General features: G+C 38.9%; 1 protein-coding gene across 1 annotated transcript in view; it reads right to left on the bottom strand.

Annotated features, from left to right (window-relative positions):
• Positions 1–13,131, bottom strand: part of LOC145716006 (ALK tyrosine kinase receptor-like) — a 541,645-nt gene that overhangs the window by 527,161 nt on the left and 1,353 nt on the right. The window lies entirely within an intron of this gene.

Here is a 13,131-nt window from a genome sequence, read left to right as displayed (position 1 = left end):
CAGAGTATGGACAGAATCCCTGATTTGTTTCTCTTTTATCGCTCTATTTTGCCCAAGGACAGCCCCCATTGCACACACTATGCAGAAGCAGTACAGATAGGTAAAACTGAGCTTAAGGAGAATTCCAGAGGGGAGAGACAGAAATATGCTAATTCTGTGAAGAAACTGGCCTAGGGCCCAGCTCATCTCTGAGCACACATGTATGGACAGACTCAAAGCAGCATAATAAAGTCTTTAAGAAAAAAACTGAGATTTAAAATACACCCAGGTGGGCGCCTGGGTGGCTCAGTCGTTAAACGTCTGCCTTCGGCTCAGGTCATGATCCCAGGGTCCTGGGATCGAGCCCCGCATCGGGCTCCCTGCTCAGCAGGGAGCCTGCTTCTCCCTCTCCCACTCCCCCAGCAGTGTTCCCTCTCTCGCTGTCTGTCAAATAAATAAATAAAATCTTAAAAAAAAATACACCCAGGTCTCAGACCAAACAACACGATGCTCCATCATGGATATGATGTAAAATTACTCAATATACAATAGCAAAACAAAATAAAACAGATGACCAATTGGGTTTTTTATTTAAATTTTGTTAGTTACCATACAGTGCAATATTGGTTTCAGGAGTAGAATTCAGTGATTCATCACTTACATACAACACCCAGTGCTCATCACAAGTGCCCTCCTTAATACCCATCTAGCCCATCCCCCGCCCACCTCTCTCCATCAACCCTCAGTTTGTTCTCTACAGTTAAGAGCCACTTATGGCTTGTTTACTTCTCGCCTCTTTTTCTTTTCCCCCCTTCCCATATGTTCATCGGTTCTGTTTCTTAAATTCCACATGTGAGTGAGATCATACGGTATTTGTCTTTCTCTGACTGACTTATCTCACTTAGCATAATACACTCTAGCTCCATTCATATCATTGCAAATGGCAAGACTTCATTCTTTTTGATGGCTGAATAACTATGGAGAAAGCCCAAATGTCCACTGACTGATGAATGCATAAAGAAAATGTGGTCCAGATATGCAATGAAATATTATTCAGCCATAATTATTATTCGGCCAATTCGTAAAGGTAAAGATAATCAACAAATGCCAATAACAAGACAATCCAGATGTTGAAGTGATCAAAGACTTTAAAGAAGCTATCTGTTATAAATGTGTTCCCAGAGGGAAAAGTAAACATTCTGGAAAATTGATGAAAAGGTAGCTCTAAGTAGGGAAATAGAAATTATTTTTAAAAACAGAAAATTTGGGGCACCTGGGTGGCTCAGTCAGTTAAGCATTAGCCTTCGGCTCAGGTCATGATCCCAGTGTCCTGGGATCGAGCCCCACATTGGGCTCACTGCTCAGCAGGGAGTCTGCTTCTCCCTCTGCCCCTCCCCCCTGCTCATGCTCTCTCTCTCTCAAATAAAATCTTTAAAAAATAAAAATAAAAAAATAGAAAATTTTAACTGAAAAATACAACATCTAATATTAAAAATTATAGCAAAGTGGTGGAGGGTGGGAAGGATGGGGTGGCTGGGTGATAGACACTGGGGAGGGTACGTGCTATGGTGAGCACTGTGAATTGTGCAAGACTGTTGAATCACAGATCTGTACCTCTGAAACAAATAATACATTATATGTTAAAAAAGAAAAGAAGAAGAAGATAGCTGGAGGGGAAGAATGAAGGGGGGGAAATCGGAAGGGGAGATGAACCATGAGAGACGATGGACTCTGAAAAACAAACTGAGGGTTCTAGAGGGGAGGGGTGTGGGAGGATGGGTTAGCCTGGTGATGGGTATTGAGGAGGGCACGTTCTGCATGGAGCATTGGGTGTTATACGCAAATAATGAATCATGGAACACTACATCAAAAACTAATGATGTAATGTATGATGATTAACATAATAAAAATAAATAAAAAATAAAATAAAAACTATAGCAAAATGAAAACAGAGGAAGAGTCAGTAAACTCAAAGATAGATCTCAGAACCTGTCCAATCTGCAGAACAGAGAGAAAAAAGTTGAAAAAAGAAATTAGAAGAGTTTTGAGAGAATGTGAGACAGTAGCAAAAGATCTAAAAGTTGTGCAACTGAAGTCCCAGAGGAGGGGAGAAAGGTATTAGTGCAAAAAAAATGAGGAAATAATGGCTGAAAACTAACCAGATTTCAAAAAAGATGTAAACTTACAGATTCAAGAATCTCAACAGACGGCAAACTATGCACAGATTCATCATAATCAAATAGTCAAATTATCAAACTTCTGAAAACTAAAGACAAAGGAAAAATCTTGAAAACAGCTACATATAGGGAAGAACAATTTAATGGCAGAATGCTTATCAGAAACTATGAAGGACAGAGGAACAGCGTTCTTAAAGTGTAAAAAGAAAAGACTTGTCAACCCAAATTCAGATAAAGGAAAACTAAGCTAATTTGTTACCAGCAGAAATGCTCTAAAAGAAATGAAAAAGGGAGTTCTTTAGGAAAATGATTAAATAGGGAAACTGGAACTTCAGAAAACAAGGAAGAGTAAGAAAAATGTTATGTATCTGGGTAAATATAAAGGACTAGTTTTCTCCTCTTAAATTATGTAAAATATGTATAACTGCTAAAAGCTATGTATGTGTGTGTGTATGTATATAGAGTTTTTAATTATGTAGATATAGCACATAGAACTATAACAAAGGTGGAGGGTAAAGGGACCTATATGATTATAAGGGTCTATATTTTACTTGAAGTACTAAAATGTCAACTTGAAGTAGACTGCTAGAGTTTACATATAAATATATATGATATGTAGGTGTATATATATATATATACACATATATAACTATAACATACATATATATACAAATATAACATATATGTGTAATGTCTAGAGCAACCACTAAAATAATAATACAAAGATAAAGCCAAAAAACCAATAGATAAATTAAAACTGAAATACTAAAAAATATTCAAATAACCTAAAAGATGTCAAGAAAGGAAAAACAGAAGAACCAAAAACAGGGAAACAAACAAACAAAAACAAAATGATACATCTAAATCCAACCATATCAAATATAACATGAAGTACAAGTGGCCTAAAAGACCAAATGAAAGACAAAGACTATAAGATTAAATTTTTAAAAATCACACAATATCCAACAATATGTTTTCTATAAGGAACTCACTGTAAATATAAAGATATAAATTAAAAGTAAGAGAATGGAACAGATACCACATAAGCAATAATCAAAAGAAACCTAAGAGGCTATATTAATATCAATCAAAATAAATTTCAAAATATGAATACCACCAGGGATAAAAAGACATATTACACAATAATAAAGGAGTCAAATCATCAAGAAATGAGTCAATCCTAAATGTGTAGGCACCTAATAAAGAACTTCTCAAACTCAAAACTCAAAAAATAATCCAGTCAAAAAATGAGGAGAAGACATGAGCAGACACTTCTCCAAAGAAGACATACAAATGGCTAACAGACACATGAAAGCCATCAGGGAAATACAAATCAAAACCACAATGAGATAACCACCTTACACCAGTTAGAAAGGCAAAAATTAACAAGGCAGGAAACAAGTGTTGGCGAGGATGTGGAGAAAGGGGAACCCTCGTGCACTGTTGGTAGGAATGCAAGCCGGTACAACTACTCCGGAAAACAGTATGGAGGTTCCTCAAGGTGTTAAAAACAGAGCTACCCTATGACCCAGCAATTGCACCACTAGGTATTTACCCCAAAGATACAGATGTAGTGAAAAGAAGGGGCACATGAACCCCAATGTTCATTGCAATAGCCAAACTGTGGAAGGAGCTGAGATGCCCTTCAACAGATGAATGGATAAAGAAGATGTGGTTCATATATACAATGGAATATTACTCAGCCATCAGAAAGGATGAATACCCACCATTTGCATTGACATGGATGGAACTGGAGGGGATTATACTAAGTGAAATAAGTCAAGCAGTGAAAGACAATTATCATATGGTTTCACTCATGTGAAACATAAGGAATAGCACGGAGGACCACAGGGGGAGGGAAAACTGAAGGGGAAGAAATCAGACAGGGAGACAAACCATGAAAGACTCTGGACTCCAGGAAACAAACCGAGGGTCACAGAAGGAAGGGCGGTGGGGGGATGGGATAACCGAGTGATAGGTATTAAGGAGTGCACGTGTGATGATGAGCACTGGGTGTTATACTCAACTAATGAATCACTGAACACTACATCAAAAACTAATGATGTATTATATGTTGGCTAATTGAATATAATAAAAATACATGAAATAAAAAATGATAGAATTAAAAGAAGTAGATAAAACAAAACTTGGAGACTTTAGGAATCCTCTAGTGGTAATGCAAATAGCAAACAGAAAAAAATAAGTAAGGGTACAAAAGATCTGAACAACTCTATCAACCAAATTGATCTAACTGACATCAACTGAATACCCCACCAAATAATAACAGAAAATGTTCTTTTGAAGCGTGGAACATGGAACATTCAGCAAGATACACCATATTCTGAGGCATAAAACAAACCTGAACAAATTTTAAACAACTAAAATCAAACCAAGTATGTTCTCAGACTATATCAGAATTAAACTAGAAATCAGTAAGAGAAAGACATCTGGGAAATCCCCAAATATTCAGAAATAAAAAACACATATAAAACCATGAGTGAAAAGAACATCAAATGGAAAATTTTTAAGTATTTTAATTGAATAGAAGGTAAATTTCATTACAACATATTAAAATTTATATGATGTTGCTAAACCGAGTTATTAGAGAGAATTTTTCCATTACATACTTATAATAGAAAAAGGATAAAGGTCTCAAATCAATGATCTAAGTTTTCACCATAAGAAACTAGAAACGGAAAGGACAATTTAAACCTAAGGCAAATGAAGAAAAGATAATAAAATAAGAGCAGAAATCAATGAAAATGAAATACATAATGATAACAGAAGAAATCAGTATCACAAAAAAAAAAATTTTTTTTTTAAAAGTCAATAAAATTGGAAAGCTTCTAGCCAGAATGACCACAAAGAAAAGAGAGAGATGATGTAAATTACCAATATCAAGTATGAAAGAGGGGAGATCACTACTGACATTACAGACATAAAAAATTATAGGGGGTATTATGAACAATTTAACTTGCATTAATTCAGCAATATAGATGAACCAATTTTCTGACAGATACAAACTACTAAAGTTCATTCAAAAAGAAATAGATAATCTGAATAATCCTATAATCATTATTATTAAATAAATATAATTAGTAATTTAAAACTTTCCAACAATGACTATACCAGGCCAAGAAGTCCTCACTGGCAAATTCTATTAAACAAAAATTCAAGAAAGAAAAAATTACAATTCTCTTCCAGGAAAAATAGAAGAGGAAGCATTTCACAACTCATTTTATGAACCCAGCATTACCCACACCCTAAAGCCTGTCAGAGACAAGAAAACTACAGACCAATAATCTTCCTGAACACAGATGCAGAAATTGTCAACGAGGTATTAGTGAGCTGATCCAGCAATACACAAAAAGATAATACATCATGACCATGTGGGGTTTATTCTGAGAATATGAAGCTAATTCAACATTTGAAAATCAAACACTGTGATTCATAATATTTACCCCCAAAAAAGATCATATTATCTCAATGGATGCTCACTCTCAGGGAAGCTAGACACCAGGTTACAAGGATGCTCCAGCAGCCCTATAGACAGGAATACCTGGAGAAACAATGGGACCTCTCACCACTAGCCAGCATCAGTTTGCTAGCCTTGTGAGCAAGGTACCATGCAAGTAGATCCTGCAGCTCCAGTCAAGATTTAAGATGGCTGCATCCTTGGCTGACATCTGACTGCTATCTCACGGGAGACTCCAAGCAAAAAAACACCTAGTCAAACTATTCCCAAAATCCTAACTCATAGGAACTATAAAAGATAAACTGTTATTACTATTTTGAACCACTAATTTTCTAGCTAATTTCCTATGCAATATTAGATAACCAACACAAAACGAAGTATACATTAAAACCACAACAATATACCACCACAAGCTGACAATATCAAGTATTCTCAAGGATTCTCATACATTACTGGTGGGAGTATAAAGTGGTATAACTGCTTGTAAAAACAGTTTGTCAATTCCTTATAAAGTTAAACATACACTTACCATATAATTCAGCAATTCCAAAATCAATTTAAGACAAATGACAACATATGTCCACACAATGGCTTAAACAGGAACTTCCTGGGATGCTAGAAATGTTCTGAATCTTTATCTGGGTGGTGATTATATGGAAGCTGCATATGTGAATTATAATCAAGCTATACATGAGATTAATACATTCAATGTACTTCATTGTATTTGTCATCATTCAATTAAAAAAATAATTTTCTGATGTTAAAATGCAAGTTCTTATGTCCCACAACCAGAGATTCATTTCCAGAAAAGTCTGGAATTGAGCAAAATTACTTCAATGGAAGGACCTCATTTTGAGAAACCGTGGAAAGTGGCCACATAACCCCTTTTCAGGGCTACTGAGCTCTTAAATGAAGCCCAACACCTGCCTCAAAATCTGGGAGCTGCTCCCTAATGCCAAGGGTTGGTTGAAATTATGAATTGATAAAGTAGAATCTCAGCACTTTTTATGATCTTGTACACATTCATCCTTCTATGGCCTTATATATTTATTTCTGAATAATCCAGACTAGAATCTTCCAAGTAGGTTATTTTATATAATGCTCACAAAGACTCCATGAGGTACTCAAGACAAGTTCTGTATTTTCTCCTTTAGGAAAAAGCCCCAGAGGCTCAACAAGTTTAAGGAAGTTGCACAAGATGTCAAAGCTAATAAAAAGCCAGTATCATAATAGAATCTAAGTCTTCTAGCTCTTAATCTAGTGTTCCCTCCACCACAGAACACTTACTTTAATTACCTGGGCTGAAAATGTGGAAAGGATCTATAAAGGAGACCTGCCCATGCCCACCCTCATGAACCATATTCCGATGAAAACCGAATAAAAGATAAATAAGAGGAAAAACAGAGTCAATGGTTTAAAGTTTCCCTTTGATTTCCTCTGGCTAGTTGCCTGATTTCCTCTAAGCTTGCTTGGATTTTCTTTGTTTTTATTTTCAGATCTTCCCTTTAGCCTTTTCCTTACTCCAGGGAATTCTCACTGCCTACCTCTCCATGCACCTATTGTTATGTAATTACAAAAATAATGTCCAAGACACAGAGACTCTTAATTAACCAAGTGGTTGGATGCATCTGCCCCAACAGAGCTCTCCTCCTGCCCAGTTCTGGGACTTCCCACATTCTGGAATGCCTATGTTCACCAAATGAATCTGAGAGAATTTTCCTGGGAAAGGACCCAAGCTCCTAACAGCCCAGCTGGAAAGTTCATCACAAAATTTACTGAATTAAAAAAAAAAAGTTGTTTTGAGAAATCTGGCTCAGCAAGAAGGGTACTAAGATATCTCCCACCCCCTCCCTACCTCCCTACCAGGCCAACACTCTTTTAAACTGCTCCTTCCTCACACCTTGGCCCATATGAATATCCCAGGTCATCACTAGGTTAAGAAACACTGGCCACATCCTAGACTGGAGGACAACACAATGGCTCTAAGAAAGAAGACACCCCTAGGGCTCTTTGATAAGTTTATTCACAGCTCTTGTCACATAACCTCTGGACCTATAACCATCCTCACAAAAATATCCTATTCTCCCTCTACTCCCAAGCAGAAATAATGTCCATGTGCATCTTTTGAAAGCAACGGCTCAGCCATGGCTCATAAAAAATACTACCTATAAAATGCTATGTGGATGCTTAACAGCCTCTTTTAGGTTGAGCCACATTCCTGAGGACTCAAGTCCCTGGGCTATGTGTCTCCACAGAATCTCAAAGGTCTAATTGCTCTTATTGGGCTCATGTCCATCAACCAGTTGGCACCTTCCATCTTTCTCCTGCCTTCCACTTGACAATGAATGGGGAAGCCAGAAATGTAAGGAAAGGGCACAGCTCCAGCTAATAATAACAAATTACCAGAGGTCAGTGGCCCAGCACCTCTCTAGGCACTGAGGGGCTTGAACTACACACATTGCTCTCAGTTAAGAAAGATCCACCATCTGAGAACTACTGTTCTTTAATGCCTCTATCTTGTTCTTCGTTATTAGACTTCCTATTTTCATAAAGTTAAGGCTTGCTTTCTTTGTGTAGAAGAAAAAATAACTGGATTGTGAATATAGTGCTTGAATCTTTGAACCAAATCCAAGGTCAAAAGACCTTGGAAGATACTACTTAACAGAAATGAAGTAAATACCACACCTCAATTCTCCTCAACCATGTTTCTGAGTAAGACAATAAAAACTATCATCCTGGTCACTCTCCCCATTTCCACTGGATCCCACTTCTTATCTCAGGAATTAGAAGTTAGTTGCATGGGAGCCCACAGTATTACAACTGCTGCTGCTAAGGTCACCACATGTGGCCACACATAGGGACTGCACAACTCCAGATGGCACCATTTAAATAAACTAAAATGTATATGCAATTCTTGGAGTTATAGAGTACACAACTTGCTCAACCAGACACTGGGGTGTTGCCACTGCTAGGAAAAACCATATGGTTCATATTGATGGCGCACTTTATTATGTCAGGCATTGGGTTACGGATTTACACGTATCTTCTAATTTAATTTCCATGACAACACCTTGAGATAGGAATTATTACTATCACTATTTTGCTAATGATGAAACTGGGGCTCAAAGATTTTAAGAAAATAAAATATTTTAAAGAATCTTCCAAGTCATGGCTATCAAACACCAAATATTTGTTGCATGGCCTTCTGACAAGGATAATGTAAAGCTTTTCATCTATTTACATGTCTTTGTTATTTATAATCTGCATCTTGAGATGATTCCTTTAGTGAAAAGAGCCCTGATTTGAAGGCAAAAAGATCTGTAGTCTTAGGACCTAGCACAGCATCTAGCATCTCATAACCTCTCAATACATAAGCGAAGGTTTCTAGGTCTACCAATTTATACCTTGAAAAAAGTCTTATCCAATAGCTGGATTCCAGTTATTCCATTTATAAAAGAAAAATACTTGCCTTGCCTACTGTAAGATTGGAAAAAATAATAAATCTGAAAGTTCTTTATAAATTACAAAGTCCCATACAACCGTAAGAGGACATTAGTAATGGTTATAAAGAAAGGCAAAATGTCCTTTATGAACCAGGCTGGGCAAATTCCCACAAAGTGAGGTTATCAGGCAGTAATCCTAAGAGTGGCAGGAGCTACCACTTCTGCTGACACAACTCTCCCTCTCTTCCTCTCCCACCTGTGGGCCAGTCGCCCTTGTCCTTCAGAAGACACACTTCCTTATAAAAGCATTCAGTGTTATTAATGGTAACACCTTCCTCCCACACCATGCACACAAACCCCTCATGGGATTTCCTTCTTTTTCTTTTGTAAATTTGTGAAAAGATCAAATGGATTTAGATGAGTTTCATCACTCTAATAGCCATATATATATATATATATTCTCAGCATGTCAAAGGGTTTTCAAGTAGCCAGTAGCAGTCCACCAAATCTAGAACTGATCTCATCTTCTCAAGACCTAGGTATCTCCTGCCCTGCCCAATGGCTTGATGACACACATATTAGAGATGCATCTCAGATGCATCTCTATGGGTATGGCCTCCTCCCCAGTGGATAGACAGACAGCACCCCAAAGAAATACTCTGTGTCAGTCCGGGGGCAGAGATAAATAAACCCAGTAATTTCAAAATATTTTTTCCACTAACAATCTTCTCTGCAAGTACATCCTACCCAATTTCAAAGATACATATGCAATTCTTGTCTTTTCCTACTGGAAACATCAACATCCAAAGTCTCTTGAGAGTTGAATCCTGAAAGATCCTGATCCCTGCTGCTGTTCCCCATCCCAGCTCTCCTGCCTGTTGTGGCTTCTCAACATTTCCAAATATAAAACTGATTAATTATGAATGCTGTGGCTTATCTGACCCACATCTCACCTTACTCTTTGCTCCTTTGGAATTCCATTCCATAGTCAGAGGAATATCAATTTCAGAAAATAAGGTTTCCCTGATATCCACCCTGAAGTTTCCTTCTGCAAGTCTCATCTTGTTACTTCTATGGGCCACACTATATAACTCCTCTCCTTCACAGCCTCTCCCTCTTCAGAGATTTGTAGATTGTTACCATGGTTTTCCCTTCATTGCCACTTCACTCAGCCATATATATTTAATTCTTTTCATTTTTCACCATAAATCAGTCCCTTCAACTCTTAAATCAGCTCTCTGCTCTTCTCTGGACTAGTTCCAACTCTCCCAATTCACCTCCAATAACTGATATCCCTTCTGGGAGCTCTAATTTCCTTTCTATCTTCCTTGGCTCTCTTTGCCCTCTCCAGAAATAAAATCGGGAGAGACTGAAAGATGTGTGAGGTCAAGGGTCAGGTGTATTGCATTGCATACCTCTACTTTAAGTTTCTCAGGCCTCTCCAAAGTACATGTAAAATCTCCAGTCATATATCCCCTTTCCTGGAGTGAGAGGGGGCTGCTTATAGAGAAACAGGCCCTCCTATCCCACAAGTCAATATCCTCTAGGCCTTTGCCTGGGGGATGGCAGAAGCAAGATGTCAAAACATCCACAAAACAGGTTACAAAGTGGGGCTGTGAGCAATGTGGCAGACATCTTTTCTGAGGTTTGGACTATCCCAGAATGATGCACCAAAATTCATACAGTCTCAGCAATGGCCTTTCTACCCTTCTACCCCTTCTACTCTCCATGAATGAGTACTTTGAAATACTGATCCCATTTATGAATTCAAAGCAACCCAGGAAGAAAAAACATTGCATGTCATGCATTATGAGGCCTCTCAGACATCCTTTCATCCTCTCAGATATCCCAAACGACAAACAATACAAAGTTACTGCTTTATCCTGACTGGGTGCGTTTCCATTTCGATCACATCCCTAGTCACGGTCCTGTTCAGATTCAGAAAGCTATCTTCAGTCTGAGACAAATGGGTGGCTGTAGGCCACTCACCACAAGGGGAACAGGCAGAACGCACTTCCTCTCCTGTCCCCTCCTCACAGTTAGCCCCATTAGCATGCCTGTGCCCCTCTAGGCCAGACCACCGGTCATTTGGGCAGAAGCAGGGAGAAATAAGCTGAGTTGTGCCTATTTTCTTTTGTATACTTGAAGATCCTAGGTCACAGAGGAGTTAAATGTCTTTTCTACAACACGAGTCTATATAAGAAGAATAAACCCATTTCCTCAAACGCAATAAATAGTAAAATCAATCCAAGTGTGAGAAGCTAAGCTTGAATTTTCATACAGGAAAGTGAATGGAACCACATGATATATGTTGCCCCAAACATGAAACATGAGATAGCAGGGTGTGTCCACTCCCTCCATGGGAAGGTCTGCAGTGGAAACCGTATCTGAATGAGGCTGGGGAGGCAGTGGTAAGGCAAGAGGCTTGTCCTGCATGGCCAGCCACCTAAATGAAAACAGCATATGCCTCAGAGCAAGAGAGCCCAGCCTGTTCCAAGTGTGATCACCACAAGGCCCGAAGTGCTTTTCAGTAAACTGTCTGTCTCTCTGGAGGTCATGGAGAGCTCATCCAGTTACACTTAGTGTCTTATTTGATCCCATCAATAATCATTTGATCCCAACGCTGCTGAAAAACGCTTGGCCAAAATTTCTAGCCTTTTAATGACAGAATCCTGGCTCTTTCTGAAAACAGCATTGCTAGATGTGTCAAATGATGCATAAGGCCTTGGTCCAACTGCCAAATGGACTACGATGCTGAGGGAGGACTTGGGACGCTCACAGTGCTTCCCTACTGTCAGCAGCAGAACAGCTCTTGAAGCACACTCCTCTCTACATGAAACTCCCCTGCTCAGCAGCTTCAACTCCTACCTAAGGCTTGACTAGAGTATATTCTTCAAAAGCACTAAGCATGTGACTCTTCAGAGACACCCACTGACAACTTCACGCAACCTGCCTGTTTATAGCAGGCAAGTTCGGGGCTACGGAAAGGACCCCTTTTGTCCGTCACCCACATCTCACAATAGCTGATATAGACTGCTGGGCCTATAGTCATGAGAAGTGACAGGAAAGCTCCAGAGATGATCATGGACATGAAAGGAGAAGAAAATCCACATTCCCAGAGAAGTCATTTTTATATCCATTACAAATACATTAGGCACTAGAAGAGAATGTTGCAGGTATAAACCACAGAAGCCAGGCTGACATTAAAGCACAGCTGTTCTTCACAAAGGTATCTGTGGTGAGACAAGAGTATTGGTCTCCTATCTCAGTTCACAGAAGGCACCATCAAACTCATCAGACCCTGCCTCTTACTATAAATTCTGCCTCTTAACAAAATTCCAGCACTGAACACAAAGGGGTCATTTTAGGTGCCAATGCCACCAATGCTAATGCTGAAATATGCATCCAGACTCTTTTTTCCTTGGGGACCACATACCAGTATGTTTTGTGTGTGTGTGCGCAATGACTGAAGGACCTCAGCTTCTAAATATCCCCGCTGCAGGAGAGTACTGGGTGTGTGTGGGAGTATATGTGTGTGCTGGGACAAGCATGGCAGATACTTGTAGTTCTACAGTGGGCTCTTTTCAGTGTTCTCCATCCAATTAATACTAGACATTAGTAACCAGTGGAGCATAAAAATTTCATTTATTTCTGATGATGAGAATGACACAAAAGATGCTGGGTTTGCTCAATGGAATTAGTGTAGGCTTTTAAAAGGCATGATTTCTTTTCTGTGCTTTCTCATTCATTTACATGGTATATTTTATTCACTGAGCCGTTCTCCAGTGGTCTTAGGAGAGAAACATCCATTCAAAACCACCTGGTTTTCCAGTCGAAGAATACTATGGGAAGAGTTAGAAGTAAGTGCTTGCACATACACCCCCAACTCAGTGAATAGGAGAAGAAAATGAGAGAGTAAATGAAACAGAAACCTCATTTCAGGAGTCTCCAGCAGAGAGATCTGCAGTGAAACAGGCCTGCTAGAGACTGTTACCCAGAGCTGCTGCTGTGGACATTCAAGCTAAGAATTGGGCGGGGGGGGGGGGGGGGGGGGCGG

This window comes from Leptonychotes weddellii, chromosome 10, assembly GCF_054177405.1.
Source record: "Leptonychotes weddellii isolate Sample4059 chromosome 10, ASM5417740v2, whole genome shotgun sequence".
Lineage (NCBI taxonomy): Eukaryota > Metazoa > Chordata > Mammalia > Carnivora > Phocidae > Leptonychotes > Leptonychotes weddellii.
This window is presented reverse-complemented; position numbering and strand designations above follow the sequence as displayed.